Below are 27,056 nucleotides of genomic sequence, written 5' to 3'. Positions count from 1 at the left end.
TGACATCCCAAAATGGACATTTTTCCATATTACAGGATGTAGAAGTTGAATGGTGTTTTGCTCTGGTGTCTCCCAAGTCTCTCTGTGGGCTCACCTGTGATGCCAAAGGTGCTCAACCCTCCAGCTCAATCCCTCTATAAAATGAATCCCACACTATCTAGCCATTTTTTCCACAACTGAGGAGGAGGGATTTCTCCTACTACAGATCTGACCCTTTGAGTCAGGGTTAAAACCTGCCACATTCTCCTAAGCCTGTAGTTGTCTGTAATAGGAAGCTTTCCCCTCGCTTCCATTTACTGTACCCATTTTTCCTGTGAAGAAACGTTGAGATCCATGGAAGTATGAAGCAACCCCACTCCTTTCCATGGTGTGGAAAACTGGAGAGAAGTCCTGCTGATGAATCCCATGCCTACAGAGCTCAGAACCTGGTGGGACTTGGTGATTTCTTCCTCCTCCTGAACTAAACCTCATAAGCACAAAACATTGGGTCTTCTCCCACTGCAAACAGCTCCATTCAGGGACAGCAAAGATGCAGAGACTCATGAAATCACAGGCTGGCTTGGGTTGAAAGGGACCTAAAAGCTCAACCTGTTCCACCCCCAGCCATGGGCAGGGACACCTTCCACTAGCCCAGGTTGCTCCAAGCCCCGTCCAGCCTGGTCTTGGACACTTCCAGGGATGGGGCAGCCACAGCTTCTCTGGGCAACCTGTGCCAGAGCCTCACCACCCTCACAGCCAACAATTCCTTCCCAGTATCCAATCTAAATTGACACTCTTCCAACTTAAATCCACTCCGCCTCGTCCTGTCCCTCCAGGCCCTTGTCCAAAATCCCCCTCCAGCTCTCTTGGAGTCCCTTTAGGCACTGGAAGGTGCTCTAAGGTCTCCCCAGAGTCTTCTCTTCTCCAGGTTGAACACCTCAATTCTCTCAGCCTGTCACATTCCTGCCAGGCCTGTAAAAATCACCTCAGAAACACACTGACATGTGTTGAGACCCACCATTGAGATTGAAAATCAATTTAGAAACCATTTCTTCTTTCTCCACACAGCAAAGGAAGGCCCTTCCTGGCCTGCTGATGTTGGTACCCAAGGCATTTATAATCCAATGTCAATCTGCTCTTATCACATCCCATCTTAACTTTTTCCCAGCATAAAGAATCCAGTTTTCACGTCTCTCAGTGTGTCACAAATTACAGGAAAAGCATCCACAACCTTGGGCAGAGCATTTCCTGACTTCCTCCCTGAAATCACAAATGCCTTTGCTGTGATGCTCATTGATCAAGAGGTTGAGCAGTTAAAACATTGCCACAAAACATCCTGACAGGTACAGTGTCTCTCCAGGAACACCCAGAGCAGAACAATATGGACATTTTGCAGAAAATTGTGCATATTAAATGACAACATATTTATCTGCTTTTGTTGGCCCTTCAAAAACATGTTTTATTGTGACTAAAGAAGACGGAGAGGCAAGATCAGCTATTGGGTAACTAAGCCCAGACATCAGAGGACAAGGCTATATTTGACATCTTAGTAGTAATTTTTAATCAGAAAACCTGCACAAAAAAAGAGAAAAGAATACGTAATAAAATGATTCCACAAGAGAAAAATTTATGACTTCAACCTTACCCACAACATTACAAATGGGTTTTGTCAGCTCACAGTCTTACAAGGCTCATTGATAGTAAATTAAATTTGGTCAGTTTATAAAGGTATTGCTTTCATGTTTCTCTCATAAGATCTTCCATTCCTCTGAGGTTTGGAATCACCTTGCTTCTCCTAGCTTGTCTCCTGTCTTCTATTCTTCATTACACAACAGATGACCTATCAGATATTCTTCTTCTATTCCAACAGCTTTCCTGTTGCCAACCTTCAATGAGAATAAAGCCTGCAACCCTTTTTATCTTCATTCCACTGCTGTTTCCATCGGGGTTTTTTTTTTCCTTTCCTAAAGATCGTTTGCCAGCGTTGCTTTCTCAGTTTTACCCAGTGGAAAAAGCAGTGTCTTCTGAACTGACAATTCTGACTTTTTGCTGCTTGTGATTTTTCTAAAGCATGACAACTGCTTGCATGAAGACATGGGAAACCTTTTCAGATAAGGAACTCAAAAAAAAAAAGGACAGCCTTTCAAAGAACAGGAGTAGTTACTGCAGAAGGAAACAAGTCTCTTATGTATTAATTTAATTCTGTACCTTTTCCATGGCAGGGACAATTAGAACCATGACTTTTGAACACATTATATTAATTATTTTTTTAAGAAAAAAGTGTATTCTTGCACAGAACAAAACTTTTTGGTTTTTCTAGCTACATAAAAATATTATTAATCTTTGATTTACTTCACTCTGTATGAGAAATATAAAGAGAAACAAATCAGAAATGAGTCCCTGCAATTCTGTTACAGGTTAAAGACAGGTTTGGGGCAAGGGTTTTTTTAAAGATTTCCACTGTGTAGATCTCAATTTCCACTTTGCAAATTAATTATTTGTTTATGGGCAGGCATAGGAGGGTATAGAATATAATGTTTGTTCCTGGCTTTGTGGTCTTTTTGTGATTGAGCACAAAAGGGCCACAACATAGACCCAGGACTATATTCAGTTCCCATCAGAGGCAGGCCTGGGTGAAGCTGCAGCACTGAAATGCATCCACCCCTCTTTTCTCCTGCAACACTCTGACTCGTGACCACCCCACAGGGCTCCACATAGGCTGCAATGGAGGGGCAACCACCAATTCTGCAGGCACCACAGCAAAATACATCTGGTTTCAAACACTTCTAGCAAAATCTCTGACATTTTCTTTTTTTTTCCACCCTACTGCTTTTAAATAGCAGTGAAACCATCTCTCTACCCCACAAAGACTTGCAGTTGCAGAAGCAGACACAGCATCTATTCTTCAAAAGACCATCCCAAAATAAGAATTAAAAGAACATCACTGGTTTCTGAATGAAATAAAAGGGTTCTTGAGTATCTGCCCAGGAATTTAAATGTGGTTGCCCCATCCCTAGGAGTGTCCAAGGCCAGGTTAGAGTAATCTGGGATAGTGGAAGGTGTCCCTGCCCATGGCTGGGGGTTTGGAACAAGATGAACCTTAAGGCCCCTTCCAAACCAAACCATTCTGGGATTCTATGACTTTGAGAACTCACAGAATCCTGAGGCAGCAGTTGTGTGTTGGGTGAGACAAGGCAGGCTGACACCGACACAGAAACCGAATAAATGAGCAGTTCTCATGTCCACAGATTGCTCTGGATGGTCTGATCAAGGATCTGTTGTTCAGAATGAGCTGGAGTGGGGGTGATGTGGCTGAAGGCCCATCTAGAAGATCCCTGGATGCTGATGGACTGAGGGATCCTGCCAGCAGAAAACTTCCTCAGGTTTGCAGCCTGAGAACTGTAAAAAGAATGATTAATGGTGAGGACAGAGGTGGGGTTTGTTTTCCACGAGACTTCATACAGACAATAGAAGTTCCAGGCAATGAGCTGGGCCCCTTTTCAGACCAAAAAACCTTTATCTCTGCTCTTCAGAGGGAGCTTTCGTCAATACCCCACCTATTAAGACATACAGTGCTAGAGAGAGCAACTGCTATAAATGCAGCAGAGGAGAGTGAGTCAATAGATCCTTACACACAGAAACAAAACTATTTTATCCACCATCCATAATGGATTGGGAGAACAGCTATCAGGTTCTATTATCTTATTGTAAATGTGAATGGAGGCTAATAGCCTGCTGCAGTGCTAAATTAAAAGGAGGATGGAATCAATATATAGGAGAAGATGAATCAAGTGTCCATTTCCTTGAACTGATAGCAAAAATAACGTGATAATGCATGAGAATTATGCACCTCTGCTCTGACATTGCTGGGGTGCAACTATACAGTTCTCACTCAGTGCCAGGCAGGGAGTGAGGCTCTTCTGACTCAGGAAGTCAAAAATGAGACTTGATGTAAAACAACTGCAAAAAGAAACGAGCAGTGTGAATTCAAACTCACCAATAACTTTTGCTCAGCAGCAAATCTGTCAACTCATTAGTTTTTCTCTCCTGTTAGATTGGAAGCAGTGCAAAACAGATGCTGTGGAATCATTTGTTATCGTGTCTGCTCTTGTTTGGTCGTGCTGGCAGCACCTCCACTGTAAGTGATGCTCCTGTAACAATTCCAAACCGGCTTTAGGAGTTATTTTGCAGAGCTAAAAGGCAGCAATCAGAAATACATCACCTGCTCTCTGACTTTCCTTGGGCTGGGCAAGACAGTTTAAAGGTGAGAGACCATGAAATACGACTAAACCCCACCTTAGCTCTTCCTAAGGAGCACCTTCCCAATGCCATCAGCACCACTCATCCTCTTTAATTTGAGAGAGAATCGAGCTGTAATTGCAAAAATGGTACCATTGCACCTGCTGTGGTGTTTCCAGCAGCACTGATTAATCACACAAGCTCTTTAACAAGGTAGTAAGATCCTGACTGAGGGAATGTGCAAGGGAGGTGAGATGGTCATTGACATTATTAATGTATTGATTGGAGTAAAGAGCCTGGATTCTGTTTCTGCCACAGACTCTGGATGTGACCTTGAGCTTCTCACTTTCTTCATCCCATTTCCCTACCTGTACAATTACAAGAATAATTCTTCATCCCTCACCTTTTTGCTGCAGTGGGAAACAAAGCTTATTTTTTGATAGTACATTAAAGCTCTTTTCCTAAACCCACCTTGGTATGATATAACACAGATATCACCTTTTCCTGCACTGAAATACAGTTTTCCTTAAAAAACAAACAAGCAAGCAAAGAAACCAACAAAAATCTGTCTGAATATGGCTCAGAAGCTGCTATTTCAAATTGCCTTATTGTGGATTTATAATATTGATATCTATGATGCAATAACTGAGGCTGTAAGGGATCTCTGAGTTGTCTAATCCACCCAGAACAACAGAAACTTTGAAGCTTTTATTCCCACATTATAAAACTGCACAATATATTCACCTGTTAGTTAATCTGAAATAGGGTCCAGAGTGGTTCAAGACAGAACAATCCTGAGCAGTGAGAAAACTTCCTTTCTCAGGGAAATGAAGGCCAGTTCTCTAGTTCTGTCAACAATCTTTCAATTCAATTCAATTCAATTCAAACTGTTTCAACCCTATTTCAGCAGGCTTTACTCATTCTTCAACTAAACCACAGGATTCATGAGCTGCTCTGGAAATTTCTGCTTCTCTTCCTCTTGCCCTTCAGCTTTCATTTTCCTCTTTTGTTCTCTTCACCTTCTTTTGCAGAACATCCCACAACACACCTCCTGCTTCTCCTGACAATGAGGTCAATACCTGAACAGCTTATTCTTGTAGACAGTCCAATGTCTATTTTTATACATGTGACTCTCAGATCCACCTCCCCGGTCACAATTTGTCTCCTTTCATTCAGCCTTGCCTTTGACTCTCTCTATGATGCCTATTCCTGAATGTCTTCATGCAAATTCTAATTTAGAGTGACCAAAATCAGACTCCTGATCTTTCCTCTCAAGAAACCCCCCTTCCCAAACTCACTGTCAGCCCTGTCAATACTCTTCTCTTTCCTGTCATTCAGAACTATAAATGAAGTGGTCATAAGTGATGGCTTCAATGTTTTAGCCAATTAATGGTGACTTGGATGACAGAGATATGAAGATAACGAGTATCTGTGCTATTATTTGTAAATGTATCCATGATCTTTGATTTTTATCAGTAAAAAGTGTTATTTTAATACAGCCTTATAACTGGATTCTAAAATGTGGAAATAAGTCCCTCCACCCTCCTCCCATACACAACAACAGACATGTTCCTGGTCATTAATGAAGGGTAAAGAGCAGAAAATATTGCAAAAAATCCAAATTAAGTGTTTTTGGGTTTAAATCATAAATACTCTAATATTTCCAAGATTTTCTGTAAATTTTCCAGGGAAAAAAAAAGACAATACTGGGGGGAAACGACAAGTATTAGCGAGAAAGGCTTTTAAAAAATCCCTAATCAGGAGAGGATGTTAATGGATGGTTTACAAGATGAAATATGGAAGTTTATGTGTTAGGTTTGGACTTTTAGGGAGGCAATGAATTCACAACACTCAGGTGTATCCCTAATGCTTTCCCAGCCCCATAAAAGTGTTAGAGAGGAAAAAAATTCCATGTTGTATTACGGATGAGAATGAAAATCCTGTAAATTTACACACCTATTTATATAAGGAAGATATGAAGCCATCAGAGAGTGTCCAAAGGAGGGCAATGAAGATGGGGAAGGGCCTTGATTTGAAGCCGTGTGAGGAGCAGCTGAGGGCACTTGGTGTGTTCAGCTGGAGAAGAGGAGACTGAGGGGAGACCTCATTGCAGGTATAACCCCCTTGGGAGGGGCAGAGGAGGGGCAGGACTGAGCCCTGCTCTGTGGGAACCTGGGACAGGACCCCAGGGAATGGCCTGAAGTTGTGTCAGGGCAGGTTTAGGTTGGATCTCAGGAAGGGGTTCTTCCCCCAGAGGGTGGTTGGGCACTGAACAGGCTCCCCAGGGCAGTGGGCACAGCACCAAGGCTGACAGAGCTCAAAGAGTGTTTGGATGATGCTCTCAGGCACAGGGTGTGACTCCTGGGAATGGTCCTGTGCAGGGCTAAGGGTTGGACTTGATGATCCTTGTGGGTCCCTTCCAACTCAGCACATTCTGTGATTCTCTGACCTGATCAAGGTCACATAAGTGCTTCCACTGTAACAAATTCATGGGAGCACTGTTAACCATGACCTCCCTGGCTGTGCTGCTTTTTTGGGAGCAGCTCAGGTCTAAACCTTGCTGGATAGTCCAGCACCACCTGATCCACAGAGCAGCTGCTCATGCACAGCAGGAGCTCAGTACTTGGCATGTTCTTCCCTGATCCCTGCACATGTGGTGTTGTCAGGCAGAGAGAGGGAAGAGAAGAGGTAATAAATCAGGCAAGTGCAGGAGAAGGAATATCAGACAATATGAGACCAAAATGTAGGTCTTCCACCAGCAGAAGGGCTCACAGGAGGAGAACAAGCTCTTCCTCCCATACACAACCACCATGTTCCCGGGATTGGTGCAGGGCAAAGGGCAGAAGTTCTCGTGAAAACTCCCATTTAAATAGATTTGTTTGTAAATCACACTCTAATATCTCCAAGGTTTCCTGCTTCCCCTTGTACTTGCTACAACAGTTTTTTAAACATAATAATTCCTGACTCTGCCTGCCAGACTGTCATCTGGAGGAGTCACTGGGTGCTGCTCTTGCTGCACCTCTCACATGCCTTCTGGCTGTAGATGCTTTCAAGATCCCCCAAAGGCCTCTCCACTCTGTCAGAAAATAAGGGAGCATCTTTTTTTTCTGTACAAGATGTTGTTTTCTAACTAATTTTTTTTTAAAATTTAAGTTCTGGGACAAATGAAGGCATTGTCTAGAAGTGGGAAAAGCATCCACTGCTGAGTGCCAGGTCTTGGTGCTGTTTGAGGAAAGTCAAGTAAAGTTGTCCTGGCTGAGCTGTACTTTGGTTTGAAGAAGAGTTTTTATAGCTCATGACAAGCATGAAATCACTAATGGCAGCTTTGCAGAGATCATTTCAGTCCTGCAAAGATACTTAACATAGACCAGACAAATAAAAGTCTCATACAACCTGAGCTGGTTCATTTAATTGAATTCAAATGCATTTTGAAATGGGATTTGGATGATCTTCTTGGGTAAGCCAAAGAAAAACTGGAAGTGGAGCTGAGAAATCTTTTCCAATCAGACTGAGTTGAGATTCCAGCCATGCTGACAGCACAAGTGAAAACAAGGTTTGTCATACTCTTTACATTGTCTATCACTAAATGATCAGGACTTTTGTTTGCTGGCAGGGACTTGAGTCTCTCCCTGTGATTTGCTGGATTCACATTAGGATTAGAAGCTCTACTAGGTTTCCCACAGCAGAGTTGCAGGTGTTCACTGTCAAACCATGTCCCTCAGTGCCACATCCACATGCTTTTTGAACATCTCCAGAGATGGTGATTCCTTGAATGGTGTGAGAATACTCAGGCAATTGTTTCCCCTTTAACAACAACAACAATAATAAAAATAATGATGATAAGGAGAGGGAGAGAGAGTAACAAAACCCACGAGAAACAAATGATGCCCAACACAACTGCTCAGCACCCCCTGACCAATGCCAAGCCTGTTCCCCCTGCAGTGATCAGCAGCCAGTCCCCCCAGTTTCCATACTGGGCATGATGTTCTGTGGTGTGGAATGCCTCTTTTAGCCAGTTTGTATCAGCAAAAAGCCTGTTAATCATTCTTCCATAAACCCAAAAACACGCACAGAAGAGCTGTGGCATCACTCATAAATCTTGTAAGAAGCAGCTACAGAAACAGCTTCAGAACCACTGTCAGGTCATTCATCAAACAGCCACCTCAAACCCCAAAATCAAAGAAATCCTTAAACTTCAGGGCTGTTCCTGGTTGCTGGTGTGCCCTGTAGTGGGGGGTGATGCTCTACAGAAGCAGCTGAGAGCAGCCTATAAATACACACTTGCAGTTTATTTCATATTGAAGTACTTTGATTTACTCAGGAAATAAAGTATCTTCTGGTGCTCCATTCAAATGTTATATACAGATTTAATCACAAGCCCCCTGATACTTTGCTTTACTCACAAAGCTGTGCTTTTGTACTTCTCACATTCCTTTCCTTTGCCTTTTTTTTTCTTTAAGTACCCATAAGGTTAAAATAAAAAAAAATAAAAAAAGAAAAGCCAAATACAGGGACACAAATGACATTTTTCTTTCCACAATCTTATTTTTAAGCCAAATGACAATCTTATTTTTAATCCAAATTGAGGACTCACCTCAATTCCTGAGTGCTTGGGACTGCTTGTGCATTATGACACACGCTCCGTCACTGGCATATAGAACATTATTATAAAGGATTGAATACCACAAGTGACTCAACAATGCAGTAACGAAAAGGTACAGTGTCTGCTGGGGGGGAAATGGGTAAAACAAGCAGGAAGGGAACAGAAGCAAAGACCTGGATTCAATTTAGGAGAAGAATGGGGTCCCCTGAAAGCAATAAGAGCTTAGGAAAAGGAGTAAAGGGAAAAAGGGGGGGGGAGGAGAAGGTTGAAACAAAGACCTGAAAGGGTCACAGCTTTGTAAAGATACTGATCTGAAGCACCAAAGCTTTGTCAGGATTGAACTTCTGAACTTTCAGACGTACCAAATGAATCGTTCACTTCCCTGGACTCCGACCACGTTCCCACATTCCCCCCTCCTCCTCCTTTCCAGTCCTGCCTCACTGATTGCTTCCCAAAACAAGTTTATCAGTCCCCAGATAAGGGAAGCATGATTCAGTCCCTCTCCTGCCAGCAGGTCTCCAGGAGTCAGCTTGGAGAGACCCTGGAGCACGTGGGTGGCAGCAGAAGGAAAAGCAGGTGCAGCAGCTGAGCTAAAATCTGTTCAGCCCTCACTGCTTCAGCAGGTGCAGAGACTGCACTGACTGAGCTGTTTCTCCTGAAAACACACTGCTTATATATATGTATGTATGTATGTATATACACACACACATGTTTTAAAAGCCAGTGGGATAATGGATGCAAAAGACATGGGATCAGGAAAAGTTCTCATGTACTTTTACTGCTGAGACTGAGGGAGGATGCTGAGAAATGCACTCAACTATTTTCTAATATAGAATTATAGAATCCTAGAATGGTTTGGGTCGGATGGGACCTTAAAGCCCATCCAGTTCCACCCCCTGCCATGGGCAGGGACACCTTCCACTAGCCCAGGTTGCTCCAAGCTCCATCCAACCTGGCCTTGGACACTTCCAGGGATGGGGCAGCCACAGCTTCTCTAAGAAACCTGTGCTAGGGCCTTATCACCCTTGGAGACAAAAATTCCTTCCCAATATCCCATCTAACCCTGCCCTGTGGCAGTGGGAAGCCTTTCCCCCTTGTCCTGTCACTGTATGCTCTTGTAAATTGATTGAGGTGTCCATCACCCTCAACTGTCCTGTGCTGAGCTGGAAATGAGCTCTGATGCAGCACCACAGTTATCCTGTGAAAACTGAGCCATAAATTATTACAGCAAAGGCACTGTAGGAACAAAATACTGTGTTGGCAACAAATACATAAACAAAAACCCCACAGAGCAGACACCAAACCTGGGCTGTGATGGTTTAAGTCTCTTCCCTGGATCCATGGACAGACCTCATCACAACCCCCTCCCAGTACAGGACAGAGGGAAAAGACACCTTAAAAGCCTCTACACTAGCCAAGGTGCCTGGTTAGAAGATGGCCACACCACAGAGCCAGGTTCAAGGTATGAAAAAAAGGCAAGGATTTAAAACTTTGCTCATATATATTCTTCAAGTGGTGTTTAATACTGCTCCTTTTGTTTGTTTTGACAATGGATCTTATCTTTTGGTAAGGGCTGTGTTCAGTACTATTATTACCCTCTATAAAAGCCTCATAGTCTTTCTTTCCACTTGTTCAGCACACCAGAGTGGCACGGCAAATTTAATCGAAGAACGCAGCTCCAGGGAGAGCCTTTGGAGACTCTCCCCTTTTTCATAATGCTGTTATCTCCCTTTCCTTGTGTTGGGGATGCATAAAAATCACAAAAAAGTCATTCTGAGTATATTCTTCCTGATAATTATTGTCAGACTCCGAGATAAGTACCCTACGTGATGTAATGTGTGTCAGCCCCGGCTCTCTGAATGCAAATCCTGCAACACTTATAGGCCCAAACAATGGTCGCCCTAAACACCAGGGCCTGGTATTTTGCCACAGACAAGAGAGAGCTTTGATTTTTTGTGTTTTGATAAGGCACAATCTGGGTGCCTTTATCTCAGCTGTTATATTTAAAGATGACATTCTAGCCTTGCAGCCTCGCCTATTGTCTTGACCCTGATTATCTCCAAATGTTGTTGTTTAGTCAAACTCACCGGTTTAATGAAAGGCCTGCTCCCAATTTAAGGCAAATTATTTAAATGCAGAGTGTCCTATACACTGTGGTTTCCAGAAGAACTAGGTGGTTAATCAAAAGTTAATTGTATAATTCTCATGCAGATTAGGGCCTCTTGCAAATGAATCCCAGGTTGTGATTATTAAAAAAAGGGAAAGTGCTGGAGTAATGCACAAGGGTCTTCAGCCTGGTAAACAATCAGCTAAGGTTTAATTTGTGGTAAACAAAGTGCTGATACACCAGGGGTCTCCAAAGGAGACAAAAAGGTGAAAATAAATTAAAAAACAACATACAGATATGATCTTTTTGTTTTTAGGCATCTTTCAAAAACACAGGCTAAATGAACAAAAAGTAAGGCATTAATATTTACTGGCAGCATCCTGGCAATATGCAAATGATGGCAGTCCTATAATTATCCTGCAGTCCTTGGACAGGGATCCTGATCAGGCAAAGTCACTGCCACCACCTCCAAAAACCACCTAAGTGCTTCTCCTCTGTAAAATAAATGGCTCTAATGAACACTTTGATTAATTACAAACTGTTTCTCTACATGTCAATAAAAATCCCTGGCAGAAAAGGGCACGAGGGGTAAGTTTAAAGCTTCTACATGTGCTTTGGAGTTATCTGAGAGAAGAAACAAACTCCTACTGGTGCCTTCCATGACAAAAAAGTCATTGCTCAGTTAAAAAAAAAAAATAAATAAGGAGATGTTGCTCCTCTGGAGCTTATCAGAAACACTGTTTCATCCCAGGAACTCAGGCTGGAAAATGAGCACCTGGTTGTTGAACAACAGCCTGGGAAACTGATTTTTCCTGCCTCAATAGAACCTCAATAAAATTATACTTTTACATACTTAATGATCCAAATTTTGGACAGGATGGAAAATTGTTAGGACTGACTAAAGCCAACTCTCTTGCAACTCGAGGGGTCCTAAGTGAGACCCTTGGTGGTCTCCTGGACTGCAGTGGGCTGTGAGCAGCATCTCCCTCAGAACTGGACGCTCCAGAGACAGCAAAGAGGTGTTGTTCAAATCAACCCTTAAAGCCTTTCAGATAGAAATGGTGAAAATTATACTGAGATGTTTTTCCTAGTTGTAGCTACTTATGATGAAAAGTAAAAGTGACATGAACACAGTTAGTGGAAGGTCATATGTGACCGCAGAGCTCTCTGCTGTCATGTGGGATATAGGAGCAGAAATTCCTGTCTGTCTGCCCAGAATAAACCTATTATCATCTTATTTATTTACTGATGCTTGGTCCTGTATAAAACAAAAAACCCCAAATCCTGAGAGCAAGACCTGCCTGAGCTCCATCCTGGGACATGGGTGCTTGGTACTCACCTTCTTGTTTTTCACTCCAGGGAATCTGAGTCATAATATTTTCTGCCATGAGAAGATTTAATCATTGACTTTAAATTAAGAACAGGATCCTCAGCCAGATATGAGTGATTTAAGAAAAACTTGATTGCTGGCCACACTCAGGCAGACTGAGCAGCATCCTAGAAGAGGAAAAGAGGAAGACATTTGGAGAGTGACGTTTATATACACACAGGCACACAAATATAAATAGATACTGATTTATCCAGGTATATACATATGTCGGTGTATTTTGGGGGAGGTGATTCTCTCTCCTCTACATCACTCTGGTGAGACCCCTCCTGCATTGTCCAGCTCTGCAGTCCCCAGCAGAAGGATGTGGAGGTGCTGGAGAGAGTCCAGAGGAGGCCGCGGAGATGATCCAAGGGTTGGAGCCCCTCTGTTCTGGAGCCAGGCTGGGAGAGCTGGGGGGGTTCACCTGGAGAAGAGAAGGCTCCAAGGAGACCTGAGAGCCCCTTCCAGTGCCTAAAGGGGCTCCAAGAGAGCTGGAGAGGGACTTGGGAAAAGGGCCTGGAGAGACAGGACAAGGGGGAATGGCTTCCCAATGCCAGAGGGCAGGGTCAGATGGGATACTGGGAAGGAATTGTTGGGTGTGAGGGTGGTGAGGCCCTGGCACAGGTTGCCCAGAGAAGCTGTGGCTTTCCCCATCCCTGGAAGTGTCCAAGGCCAAGTTGGACGGGGCTTGGAGCAACCTGGTCTAGTGGAAGGTGTCCCTGCCCATGGCAGGGGGTGGAACAAAATGACCTTTAAGATGTATTCCAGCTCAAACCATTCCATGACTCTAGGATTCCATGTTTATATACATGTGCATATTAAACCACAGTAATAATTTAAGCTACTTTCCACAAAGCAGATTTTCTGGGAGAACCAGCACTGTTATGGAATTGGTCACTGCCAGACACACAATGGAGGCATTGCTGGAACAGGCTGAAGTTGGCCTGGAATTTGGCTCAGTTTCTGAATGTATGAAATAAAACATGGGAGAAGGGATGGAAACAGAGACCTGCTGCAAGTCTCTGTCATTCTCCCCTCATAACAAAGTGCTGTCATAAAGTACAGTTTCAAGAAGAAATGGATAGAAAACATTTCTAAGTACTCAGAAATTTATAAAATTGTCATAATCTGCCACTTCCCAGAATTTAACAGTAACTATTATGATATTTTACAGAGATTATTTATATAAAAGATGACAACCAAAGAATCCAAACCTCCTCCAGCCTTCACCTGGAGGTGAAGGGAGTGATATTTGACACTAATTAGTAATTAAGGGCACACATGTTTATCTGCCAATAACTTGCAAAAGATCACTAAGGATGAACATATTTTTCTCTAAAGAGAGGTGGGTTTTTTTCATATTTACATTATTATTCTTACCTAGAACATTGTATTTCAAAGGTATAGGAGGGAAAATGTTGCCTTTGAAATAAAAAATTAGGAAGCATTATTTTTTTGTCTATCTGATATTATTATTGCTATTACTATTATTGTTATTATTATTATCGTTATTGTTATTGTTATTATTATTATCATCATCATCATAATTCTTGTGGTGGTTGTTGTTATACTATTATTATTGCATTATTGTGGTAGTTGTTCTGGTTGGTTTTATATTATTATGACTGTGCTGTTATTATTGTATTATTATTATTATTAAATTAATAAATAAAATAAATTATTGTTGCAGGTTTTTCCCTATTCCTAAGAGCAGAAACCAGTGAATTTCCCTGAAAAACCTGAACCCCTGGAGCACTGAGAGCAGCTCCTGGGGCAGCAGCAGCAGCAGGAAGGAGCCCCGAGGTCATGCCGGGGGGGAGTTTTAGAAGATCAGGGAATACAGATCCCATTTATACACTATTCATTGCTCCACACTCTCTGCAGAGTTTGCAATTATTGTTTCTCTTACCAGAGGAACCCCAGAACAGCGGAGACCTTTAAACAGCACTGCCCGGGGTGCAGGTGAGGGCAACATTGACTTTTCCCATATTTCTATCAGCCCATGGCAGACACCTGATAAATCTTACATCACAGAAAGACTTTGGGAACTAAATTGTCCAATAATATGCATTTTGGATCAAAACACAAGAGAGACTTTAAAAATTTACTGTGCATAAATAAAATATTTGATCTCTCTGGTTCTTATTTTCCAAACCTTTAGAGGCACTTCACACTAACATTGACATTAAACTTCAATATTGATGTAGGAATGATAAAACAAAACTGCAGACTAGAAACATTTAGCAGGATGCAGGAGGAAGTTGCCACAAAAATAAGGTCCCAAGAGGTTCTTGGGATCTTCTCCACTAGTACAATGCACAAGTGCATGGGAGGTTATTCCACTGCTGAGGAGTTGACTGCAGCCTTGGGGAGAAGTTACAAGAGCCAGCTGGGCTTCCTGGAATCATAAAATCATGGAACGGTTTGGGTTTGACAGGACATTAAGGATCATCTCCTTCCATGGGCAGGGACACCTTCCACTAGCCCAGGTTGCTCCAAGCCCTGTCCAACATGGCCTTGGACACTTCCAGAGATGGGGCAGTCACAGCTTCTCTGGGCACCCTGTGCCAGGGCCTCACCACCCTCACAGCCAACAATTTCTTTCAAATATCCCATCTAACCCTGCCCTCTGGCATTGGGAAGCCATTCCCCTCTTGTCCTGTCACTCCAGGCCCTTGTCCAAAGTTCCCCTCCAGCTCCCCTGAAGCCCCTTTAGGCACTGAAAGGGGCTCTCAGGTCTCCCTGGAGCTTTCTCTTCTCCAGGTGAACTCCCCCAGCTCTCCCAGCCTGGCTCCAGAGCAGAGGGGCTCCAGCATTTGGATCATCTCCGTGGCCTCCTCTGGATTTGCTCCAACAGCTCCATGTCCTTCCTATGTCAGGGGCCTGTGTCTCAGCCCGTCCCTCTGAGCATCTTCATGATCTATCCAGCAAAGAACAGCCTGGTACAAGCACAGATAAGCCCAAAGCAACAAAAGCCACATCTGGGGGCCAACCTCAGGCTTTGCACTGTTTGCAAAAACCAACAAGAAGTGAGGGGACTCTACCCTGCCACAGTCTTTGTGCTGCTCTGCTCTTTCCAGCTTGAGGAGAGTCTGGAGAGTTGCTCCAAGGGGGTCTCTGGAGAAGCTGCACCTTCTCCTCAATGTCAGCACACACAGCAGGGCCTGGAAACACAGGCACACCATCACTCCAAGGCAGAATGTCTCTGGTGGGATCTGGCCCCACGCAGCCTGGCTGCCCTGTCCTTGCTCATCATCCACAGAAAGCCACAATTCTTCCTAAAACACATTTTTTTGCCTTCTTAGTACCACAAGTAAAACCACAGTACCCATGGCATGACACGCTTTGTGAAGCTTCTTTAAAAAAAATCCAACTAAGAATCCCAGTTATTCACATTTAGGTATGTTCTCTTTTTGTTGCGGAGGAAAAAAGCAAACACCCAAAGCCAACATCAAAAAATAGCATCTAATCTACTATAAAAATAGAAAAGAAAAAAAATCCAAATAATTAGAGCAAATTTGCACAGGAATTGTTACAGAAATCAATCTCCAGCACCAGGAAAGGTGCTAAAAAATACCAGACGGTCACTAGTAAGATAAATGTGAGAACTAAAATATTATCTATCAGGAAAAAAACCAACCAAACAAACCAAAAAACCCCATGAATTTTCCTTGGGGGAGGACATAACTGATCAAAATTAAATTCTTCAGTTTTGTAATGAGTTTGTTTTGCTAATCAATATCTGAGCATGAGGGCCAGGTTATGGGGTGAGCGTGTGCCCTGGTTGGCAGGAATCCATGTGGGAATGGCCAACTCTTGTCATAACAGATACTTTATGATAATTTTGAAATCTTTGAAGCTGATTTGTGACTTTTGCAACCTGTGACTCCATAAACAGGAGATCACATACAAATATGATGGGTTTGGTATGAATTTTGCGTTGGTTTTGTTTGTATCTGGGTATCACTGGGAGCAGGCTGAACCAGCCAAAATTACTGTTATTTCAACTAAGGAACAACTTCATTCCCTGGAAATGAAGAGTTGGACAGATGAAGAAATGCTAAGCACACTGTCAATATGAATTTGGCCTATCAGTGAAGAAGTGAGATCATTGTCATGATTTTATATTTATGTCAGGCTTTAAGGCACTGAAGTCACCTCTGCATGTTCCCCTACTCTCAGCTTAAGTGCAGCAAAAATGCAGAGGCACTAATTGGGTGATTTACACTCTGCCATGAATCAGTCATGGAAATATTCAATGGCTGGATTTGTGAATGTCAAGACCGTAGAAAAACTTGGACAGCAAATATAAATTAAAATTACAAAGCATGTAATGATAAACATCTTGAAGAAGACCCTGTTTTGATCTGTACTTTATCTCTCCCGTCTATTTGATATCAGATATTTCTGCTGTTGCAACAGAACTTGAAATACTTCTAAGCTGATACAAACTGATGTGCAGCTTCACATAAACCACAACAACCTACAGAGGAGTCATATTTCATCTTGAATTCATTTAAAACCAAGTGACTGCATGACATCACTCTGACATTTTCTAAGATAGTAACAGCCAGCTGATGTCACACACATTCTAAGCAAATATGTCAAAATATATTAGGTCATATTTTTATCTGGACAGCTCTCAAATTGAGTCAACAAAAAACAAACTCGGTTGAAAGCAAACATTTCCATTTTTACAGCCTCGAAAGGGACAGAACAAATTATTTATAACGCTGCAATTTTTACAGGCAGGCAAGACCTTTCTCTTTAGACTTCATGAAAAAGAGAACAAGGACAGTATTAAAAGCAAGCTTATTTTGAAGTCTGCACAAATTCCAATTTCATAGGTGTGCAAGCCAGCGTTCCCAGCAGACCATGATTCAAAATTCTGCCTAGAAACGGGCTCAGTACCACTTGGTTTAATGTGAATACTGTAAGAGCTTGGGAAAAAACACCAGATTACTATTTTTGGTGGTTGCTTTCCCACAGACTGGCACCGTTTCCACCTGTCTCCTCCCATCCTGCTGTGAATCACACACACAGACACTGGTACCTTTTAAATCTGCAGTTTGCCCAAGCCTAGAAGGCAAATGGCAGTGCCTTTGCAAGCCTAGAGAGGCTCGTTCAGAAGAGTTTGAACCTCTGTCACACACCTGGCTGCAGCCCTAAGCAATGTTTTCCAAATTATTGACACATTTGGCCGTGGTGGTGCATCCCCACCCCTCCCAGGTCACGCTGTGATCTCAGAAATGCCTTGGCCTTGACAAACAAACAGCACGTGGACTAAGCTTAGCAGAAACACTGCCTGCTCCCAGGAATTTAGGCTGGGTAACAGCTCCTGGTTTTTAATCAACAGCATTGGAAACTGGTTTTTCTTGCCTGAATAACAACAACAGAGGAACAATAGTTTTTGCTGTTGAACTTTCAGAGAAGGGTCCTGCCCCAAATTGTGTCCAGGTTGGAAAATTGCTACAACTAAAGCCAACTCTGCTGTGGCCCTGTAAACAGGGCTCCTGAGTGAGACCCTTTGAGCTCTCCTGGACAACAGTGGGCTGTGACAGCACCTCCCTCTGAGTGGGACCTCTCAGAGCCAGCAAGTTCTCAAGGTTTCTGTCCTTGGAAGACCACTCTCGATGGAGCCTGGGCTGACATCCCCACTCCTGGAGGCTCAATCCTTCACCAGCTGAGGAGATGCAAAGGCAGCAATGTGAGCCCTTCACCAGATCCAAGGGGAATTTTCACAGGTACCTGTACAGACTCCTTTATGCCTGTGAGCTCATGTTGTGCCTATAGTAAATTCCATAAAATCTTTTGTTAAATTGTTTAAATTAGGATACTGATTAAGTGCTGTTAAGTTTAAGTGCTTTTAAACTTTTAGGCTTAAACCTTTGGTCAAGCCCAGGGCTAAGTCTGGCAAGGGGGGTCCACTCTGAACCTTGTGACTCAAGGGGAGGTTCTCCCTTATTCCTTTTTTCCCTTATATTTTCCCATCCTTAGCCCTTTTTCCATCCTCAACCTCCACATAGATAATTTCACATAGATTTTAGTTTCAGATTGATTGATTTTAGATTTTAGTCTGATTTTTCTCTGTGTGCTATAACCACCTAGTAAGCAGCAGAGTGACCTTGCCCATGAACTTTGTTGCACTTTCACTTTATAATAAATCTGTTTTTGCCAATGCCTTTTCTGGTGATTCTTTCAGTGTCATAAAACACTCACTTGTGACACCAACCTCCATCAAACAAAGTTTGCTACTAATTTTGAATTAATAAATAATGGAATAGTTAATAATAAAGAATAGAATAAATACATATACAATAGACTTTATAAATTCTGCTCACAGGATTTGATTTACTTTGTGGGCAATCCCGGAAACTCTCAGACAGGGAGATTGAAAGAATGTGGGATGGCTCAGAAGAATTTATCAATCTATTACAGACAGCACTCCCTGCTCTGGTGTGGGGTCCTGCAGGTGGGTCTCTGATCCATCATGGACCTCCGTGGGCTGCAGGGACACAGCTGCCTCACCTCGGGATGCAGGGGAATTTCAGCTCTGGCACCTGGAGCACCTCCTGCCCCTCCTTCTGCACTGCCCTGGGGGTCTGCACAGTTGTTCCTCTTCCTTCTCAGTCCTCTGTCCAGCTGCAGTTGTGCAGGGTTTTTTGCCCCCTTCTTAAACCTGTTACCTCAGAAGTGCTGCCACCATCCCTGCTGGGCTCAGTCTTGGCCAGCTCAGTCCATCCTGGAGCATCTGGCATTGGCTCTTTGGGAAATGGAGGAAGCTTCCAGCAGCTTTTTACAGAAGCCACCCCTGTAGTTCCCTTGCTACCAAAACCTGGCCACACAAACCCAATGCTGTTGTGGAGAACAAATCCTTTTGAAATGACTGAGCCACATGATTAGTTCCTTCACCACTTAAGGAAATCTAAGGGAGGGAACCCCACCACAGGAATATCCCATGTCCTGTCTGACTCTTCCTTCTCTCTCCTCAGTGGCCTGGCAAAGGTTCAAGCCAAGCCTCTGGAGCGGGATTCAGGGGGTAACATCTGCCTATAGTGCTGCCAAGGGAGTTTGGAAAAGAATGGAAGGATGACAAGTTGATTGTCCAAGAAATTTGTCACTTTTTGGGTCAGTACTGCCTGTCCCGAGCTGGGTTATCAAAGTGATGTGGCCCAAGACCTGTGTGAGCCTCCCAGTGGTCCTGGAGATTATAAGAACTGGGAAGAAGACATAAAACAATGCCAGGGCCTAAGACAAGGTAAAAGCACTTGGCAGCAAGCCTGGACTTGCTTTCTCCCTGGAGAAGATCTGCTGGCATTTGTATTGGGAAGTGATGAACAAAAGGTTCTGCTTATGCAGCACTTCCAGGACAGAGGGATGGCGAAACCATTCTAAGGGAGAGATTTCCAATGGGGGGAAATTTCCAATTTTGGAAATCTGAAAAGGACAGAACTGGGGATTTGCTGTGGAACTGAATATATCAAATCCACAGACAAATCACATTCTAGCATCAAAGTGACAACTTTGTTGCTTCCTTTCCTCCTCATTGCTGTGGTGTGCCAGTGACAGCACCTACAGCCTGTGATCCTAAGGACCTACAGACGGATCATGCCTGGGGAATTCTGGTCCCTGGGAGTACTTAGTGAACTGTCTGTTGTAAGACAAAAACCATGAACAAACCTAAACAGCAGTTCTGAATTTCCAGTTGATATATGTGTTCTGACAGTCACAGCTGGCAGAAAACATTTATTATTTTCTTTCAAGGACGTTATATTTTACCAAAAAGAAATGACAGGGTGGGGAAAAAGCCCTCCATGTTGTTCACAGGCTGATCCCAGTGAGACAAGGACTTGGGAAGAACAGAAAGGAGCTGTAAGTGCTTGAGTGTTTTCAACCTATTTGTGTATTAATGTGCCAGTGCCTGTAACAACTAAAGCCTTCTTGTCCAAAAGAGAAAGGCGAGAGTCTTTGAGAAAAATAAAATCCTACAATTTTGTAAGAAGCTTAAAAGCCCTATAACAAATACCCCACTCACATTTAACTGTGTCATCTTTTCTGAAGCCAAATCCATCCTTTATTCAGCAAAATTGTATCCACATATTTCATGCTGAATTCTTGAAGTCTTCCCTCCTATTACATTCTTTAAAAAAATATTTATATCTGTGCATAGAAGAGATTTTTTTTCACCTTAGAAGAGTAAACACTTGTAGTTGAGGCAGCTGTAGATGCAACTAATTGTAGGAGGAAGCCTGTTTCCTGTGCTATCTGTATAAATCCATATATATCTATATAAATCTTAAATTCAAGTACATACACGCTTAATAAGTGTACCTTAAAAGCACAAGTGAAATAAGATCACCTCAATATTTCAAAGGCAAGATTATTTTTAATTAACTAATTAATTGTTATTATTAAAATTATAAATTATAAAAATTAATATAATAATAATTTATAATTAAAATTATAAATTATAAAAACTTAAAAGCAAAAAAGTTTGATTCTCTTTCTGTCTAGACCGAGCATCTGCTTTGCTCAGTGCTGGGAGTCTCCTGACATTGAATTGATATAAAGTTAAGGGGAAAATGTCAGGAGAATGGGAATAGAACCTAAAAAAATGGTTGTGGAGTAATACCTGTATATGTTTTCTTTTGCCACTCCAGTGACACCTCAAGCAAACCAAAAAGCAAGTTTTTATTTTTAAGTCTTTGATTTTACTGCTTCTCTTACTTTGTTATTTTTAATTAGTTGATTTTACTGCTGGTTTACAGCAGCAAAGTTTTCATGTGCCTCCTGTATACCCAAAAGCAATTAAACTGCTCACAGGTATTTACAAAATCACCTGCAGATCATCTACAGCAACTGCTGAGGCCAGGAAAGAACTTGAAGCAGGAGAAAGGTGAGACTGGTAAACAAAGGCTACTAAAGAGATTAATCTAAGCAGCACTTTAATGTCACATTTTCTTTTCAAGATTTTCCACTAGGATAAGATAAGAAAATAAGATTTTTGGTTTTTTCACTTCTCCTTTACATTTTCAGCCTTCTTCCCAAAAAATATTCACTTACCTATATTAACATGACTTTTGTTCCATTCTGAAAGGCATCCAGGCAAATAGTTCAAAGCAAGCCGTGACTCTGTACAAAATAAAATAAAAAAATCAAATCAAATCAAATCAAATAAAATAAAATAAAATAAAATAAAATAAAATGTTTCAATTCTGAATAACCAGTCAATCTACAAAGAAACTTTGCAAGGTGTTAGACACTCAACTCTCACAGACCTCAGTGGGCAGTGAAGGTGTCAAGCACCTTCTGCTTCGACCACAAACCTTTTCTCTGTGCAGTAAAGCACCTATTAATTATGTACATGACAAGTATTTCCTCCAGCATAAGAGACAAATGAAATCAGGAATGTTTTTCCTGATAAAATGCAATCCCACCTCCTGCTCAGGTGTTTTCCACCTCTACAATCCAGCAGCACCATGATAAAGAGCAATTTATCTGTAATAACTTTGTTGTCTTGCTGCCAGAGTGTATCACACATTTAAACAGGCATGTTTTGAGTAGGGACGACAAAAACCAATCTTTTTTGCCCTCACATGCTAATTGTCACAGCTGAGAAATTACAGAGTGCTAGGAAAGCTCTTCCATGCTGTTTTGCCAGCACACTCCAGTCCTGCCCTCCTGCATCCCTGTAATTCCAGCCTTTGCCCTCTCCTGAGCAGACGCTGCTAAATTGGGTAGTGGTTTTGGAAGTGAACAAATTGGGAGTAGAAAGAGACCCCAAGCTCATTTTCAATTTTGTTCTGAGCTCCTATTTGAACTGGAGTACTTAGGAAAGCAATAAATAGGCCAGGGCCATGGGGGAACAGCACTTGATGTACATTTGGGTCAGGGGCTACCACTAGGATTTCCTTAGAAATCCAGATGAAATTCTATTAGAAAAAATTCCAACCACAAAAAAGTTTTGTGTGGAGCATTGTGGCAAGCCAAGCTCATAACAGTGAGGTACAAAATAGAAGAGAATGATACTTAGAACAAGGTTTATTTTACACAGTCACTTACACACTGAAAACTTACCTCCTCCCAAATGTCTCAGCTCACATTTTAAAATGGGCATTTTACACTTTTATGATTAATCCCTATGAGAAGATAGAGCTGAGAGAGGTCATACACTTAATTCTACTTTTTAGAAAAATCTCTAGTTTAGTAATATTAGACTTATTAGTAATATAAGCAATATTAGATTTATTATTAATATAAGTAATATAAGAAATTATTAATAATAAGCCAATAACAGATTAACAACAAAATTTCTGTCTCAAAACCTACCACTATTATATAGATCCTTAAACTACAATCAGCACTGTATTATCTAGTTTATGGTAGTTACGTAATTAAGTAAAATAACAAATCTCTCTGTCCTTGTCTTTGTTCTTCTGCCTTGTCCTTTTGATGATAAATACAGAACATGGTGATGGAAATTAGTTTGTTTTTTAAAATGGAGACTTTATTAACAATTTGGATTTTGGAGGAGTATTTAGTTAAGTTTGCTCTCCTTTACTCATGTAAAGAATTTATGTTAGAATGGGCAAGGCTGAAGAAAGAGAAGAGATTTAGATGAAGTATTAGGGAGAAATCCTTCCCTGTGAGGGTGGTGAGGCCCTGGCACAGGTTGCCCAGAGAAGCTGTGGCTGCCCCATCCCTGGAAGTGTCCAAGGCCAGGTTGGACGGGGCTTGGAGCAATCTGGGCTAGTGGAAGGTGTCCCTGCAGGTGTCCCTCCAGGACACTGGATGGGCTTTAAAGACCCTTCCAACCCAAACCATTCCAGGACTCTGTGAAGAAATTACTCTTGTTCGTGGACTGGGAGGGGATCAGGTTTATGTACAAACACATTCCTTGGCATCAGGGTATGATGGGAGGAGTTCAGCCCATGAGGTGCCAATTTAATGGATTTGCTCCCACAGAAATTTCCTTGCTAAATTTTAATGAAAAATATTAAAAAATGCAACCTTAATATCATCAACTGAAATATTTGGAGCACCAAGAGCAAGGCTCAATCCCCCTCTCCAGAAGAATAATGAAACCTTGCTCTCACAGGCTGTCTTGTGGGACAACATTTTCCATGAATTGATGTTACATATTCTAAATGAGGGGTGACAAGAGACCAGGTGTGGTGGTTTCACCCTGGCTGGATGCCAGGTATCCACCAAAGCTGCTCCATCACTCCCCTCCTCAACTGGACAGGGAGAGACAGAGAGAATGGGGATCACTCCTTTCTTCTGCCACTGCTTCCTCCTCAGGGAGAGGAGTCCTTCCCCTGCCCCCGTGTGGGGTCCCTCCCATGGGAGACACTTCTCCATTAACTTACCAGCTTGAGTCCTGTGATATATCTTTGCAGATACATTACAATATCTTTATTTTAGAAGGATTCACTTGCACATTTTTTAAGGAACTTTTAATGACAATGCACAATTACTGGTAAGTGGAGCACCTTGATGATCATTCCTGTCCTGCCTTTTGAAACAACAAAGGGGACACTTTGCTTATTCATAGAAGTAGATTTGATTAATGGAAACAACAAGCAACTGTTGTTAATCATCTGGATTTCTTTCATTCCTTCACAGTTGGACACTGTTTATATCACTCTGGAGTGAAAGTAAATGATAAAATAGTTCTTGTTATGGAATGAATCATCCAAAGAAATAACAGAAAAACACAGAAATTCCAAGAAATACCTACCTGTGTTGTTATAAAGACAAGGTCCTTCTCTTTAAAGGCCTTTCTTTAAAAATGGGACAAGAAGTTTGAAGAGCCTGTCAATATCTTCTTCAATATTATTTGTTGACATCCAAAAAGTCAAAGGCCATCCTGAAAAAATAAAGGCCTTGTGTCCATACAGTCCCAACTCCTAAGGCAAGTTCTCAATTTGATTTTACACCAGCAGGTAAACCTTCTATCTAAACAGAAATACTTTTCATTACATTAAATGTAGAAGAGTCCCAGCTCATAAAGTCCAGGATGTTTGTTGCTGATGGGTTTCAATTGTGCCTGTCCCAGTGAAATAAGACCCTGTAAGGTTATGACTATTTTTATTTTTCTTTTCATAAGAAAAGTCAGAAATCATAGAATTCAGTCAAAAATCATAGAATCCCAAAATGGTTTGGGTTGTAAGGGACCTTAAAGCCCATCTCATTCCACCTCCTGCCATGGGCAGGGACACCTTCCACTATCCCAGCTTGCTCCAAGCCCTGTCCAATTTGGCCTTATTAACTCCTAATTAATCTGTCCTATCTGAACATGGATATTTATTTGCCTAAAACTATTTTATTTGAAATCAGTTGATGTGATGGAAAACACCACAACTGCACCTGCAGGGTCCCGTTGTCAGTGCAGTTGTGGTGTGACTGAGGTCACAACACGATTCAAACAAATTTAGTTGCCCACTGCATCTTTTAGTGACTCAGACAGAATTAATTCTCATTATTTCTCAAAATAATTTCTAATAAAGGTTAGCAAACCAGCACAATATACATGTATTTTGCATAGAATCATTAAGGTTGGAAAAGACTTTTAAAATCATCAAGCCCAAACATCGACCCCTCAAAACAGTTACTGAGAAAAGACTGATACAAACTGAAAAAGACTTTTCTGTCTTCATTCCCTAAGGCAAAAGTGTTTCCTCTTCTCTTCCTGCTTCTCACAAGGGAATTGGTCTTTGGAAAACATTAAAAGAGGACCTAGAGAAAGGGTGTTACTTTCAGAGAGAGATTGGAAAGTTCCTAACATGTGTGCTCAGATGACTTTTCTTTATTCCTATATCATCTCCTTGTTCTGTGTGCGTGTACAGGTATGAGAGTAAGGAAAAGATAATAAAACCCCAATTGACCTCAGATTTTTGGGTTTGAAATTTTACAGGGACACTGAGATGAGAGGCCAGGAGGGAGAGACACTGGGAAGGTGAACAAAGCAACCCTGGCCATTGCTTTTTCACCCAGTAGCAACATTTTAACCCAGTGTTTAAAAAGATGATGCTCACAAATAGGGTGAAGTCATGTATTCAATTTTGCTCAACTACTGGTGTGAAATTTTAATCAAAAAACTAGAGAGCTCATTCAAAAAAGAAATTAGTGAAAAAAAAAAAACTTTGGTCGTCTCTCATCAGTGAAAACTGATTTAGTTATGCAAATTACTGCTATGAATATTAAACCACTGATGAAAGGTTTTTAATGAAGGGATCTTTTGTTTTGGAAATGCAAGGGTATATGCTTTAATTTCTTGCTAATTTACTGTTCTTTGATAATGTTCACATTTTCCCCAAAGTGACTTCACTGATGGGTTTAATACTGTGAATAGAACTACAGGCCAACAATACTGGTTTTGACAAGCCTTCCCCTGTGTAACTATAGATCATGATTTGCAGCCCCTTATGCACAATTCTATTAGGGTGAATTTTGTCTACAGGGCTTTCCATGAAATGAATTCTCATTTTAATGTTAGCCTCCTGCAGTTTTTAATTTTTAATCTGTAATATGAAATTGCAAATTTTACAAACATCATTTGAAAAAGCCACTAGGACAGAACCGAATGCCAAAGTTTACATATTGCCTAATTAGACTGTTATGAGAAGCAGCTTATCAATGTCAAGCCAAAGATCATCAAAAAATCCAATTACTAATTTGAAAAACACATATATTTATAGGTTCATTTTGTTTAATTTGCATCCGATTAGCTTAATAATTGTTTAAAAATTGTATTAAGGTTAATAATTTGGGTTCACTTGGCAACACACCTGGGCTGCAAGTGGTTCAGCAGATCAGTCGGCAACCCCAGCAAAAATAAAACTCCCTGGTAATCTTTTCCATCAGAAAGCACAGAGAGCTCATTACTCAAATGACAAGGCAGTTTTAACTACGAAAAGGTTTTAAATCCACTCACTGCTGGCTCTCCTTCCAGCTCTGTCACTGGTCAGGCACTAAGGAGGAAGGGTGGGCTGTGTGGGCTCTCCCAAACCCTCCAGGAGGATGCACCTCAGTATGTTCTGTCTTGTCACACCAGCCCAGCTCAGCTCTGAGATCCTAACACAGGGTTTGGACTTTTAAAAGTTGGCAGTAAAGGAGAACAACAATGTGCAACGCAAAGGTGTTTTTTTTTCCTTTTTATGGTCAATTTAAGTGAAACCTCAAAGTTGACTTTTACAATTACAGAATGAAAAGGTCTGCGGGGTGAGTCTTGTGGCTGGACTCAACCTTAAAGGTCTTTTCCGGCCTAAATGATTCTATAATTCCATGAAATAGGTGCTACATCCGACATTACTTAACAATTTTGGCTTGTGGAAAAAGGTTCATCCCTCTCCCGTTCCTCTGTGATTTTGTGTTGGTGAGGTCTGTGCTGTCCTGAGAAAACACAGTATTTGCCAAGAGGGAAGTGCTATGCCTATGGAGAATACTGATCCTGTGGATCAGCACAGGACAGCTACGGACAAAAACAAGGAAAAGGTGCAGTGGGATGGTGGTGTCCATGTTTCATCACGTGATGAGCACTGGGGAAGAGAAGCCGCCTCTGCCCTGAAACCCAAAGCCAAACTCTGCCTGGGACTCCCTTTATTAAAACGGGAGCGTGGCTGGGAAGGGCCATCCTTTGCCTCGGGATGCAAGTCTTTCCCTTTAGTTAATGGAAAGGAGTTGGCTTCTCTAGAGGGGGAATGAGAGCACAAAGCCAGGCTGGAGTGCCCTGGAGGAACTGCTGTGTCTCCTCTGAC

At 41.9% G+C, this 27,056-nt stretch overlaps 1 long non-coding RNA gene across 1 annotated transcript; it reads right to left on the bottom strand.

Moving 5' to 3' along the window:
• Positions 1-2,781: 2,781 nt before the first annotated feature.
• On the bottom strand, positions 2,782-21,423 carry LOC127477210 (uncharacterized). Its single transcript, XR_007906886.1, has 4 exons — positions 21,361-21,423; positions 12,268-12,425; positions 3,977-4,130; positions 2,782-3,378 (listed from the first exon to the last, which is right to left on the bottom strand). It is a non-coding gene; the product is annotated as an uncharacterized LOC127477210 (long non-coding RNA).
• Positions 21,424-27,056: the final 5,633 nt, after the last annotated feature.

The sequence above is a fragment of the Manacus candei genome, unplaced genomic scaffold (assembly GCF_025592945.1).
Source record: "Manacus candei isolate 608988 ecotype Guabito, Panama unplaced genomic scaffold, ASM2559294v1 h1tg000050l, whole genome shotgun sequence".
In the NCBI taxonomy this organism is placed as follows: Eukaryota; Metazoa; Chordata; class Aves; order Passeriformes; family Pipridae; genus Manacus; species Manacus candei.
The sequence above is the reverse complement of the archived record's forward strand: the minus strand, read 5'-3'. Positions and strand labels throughout refer to the sequence as shown.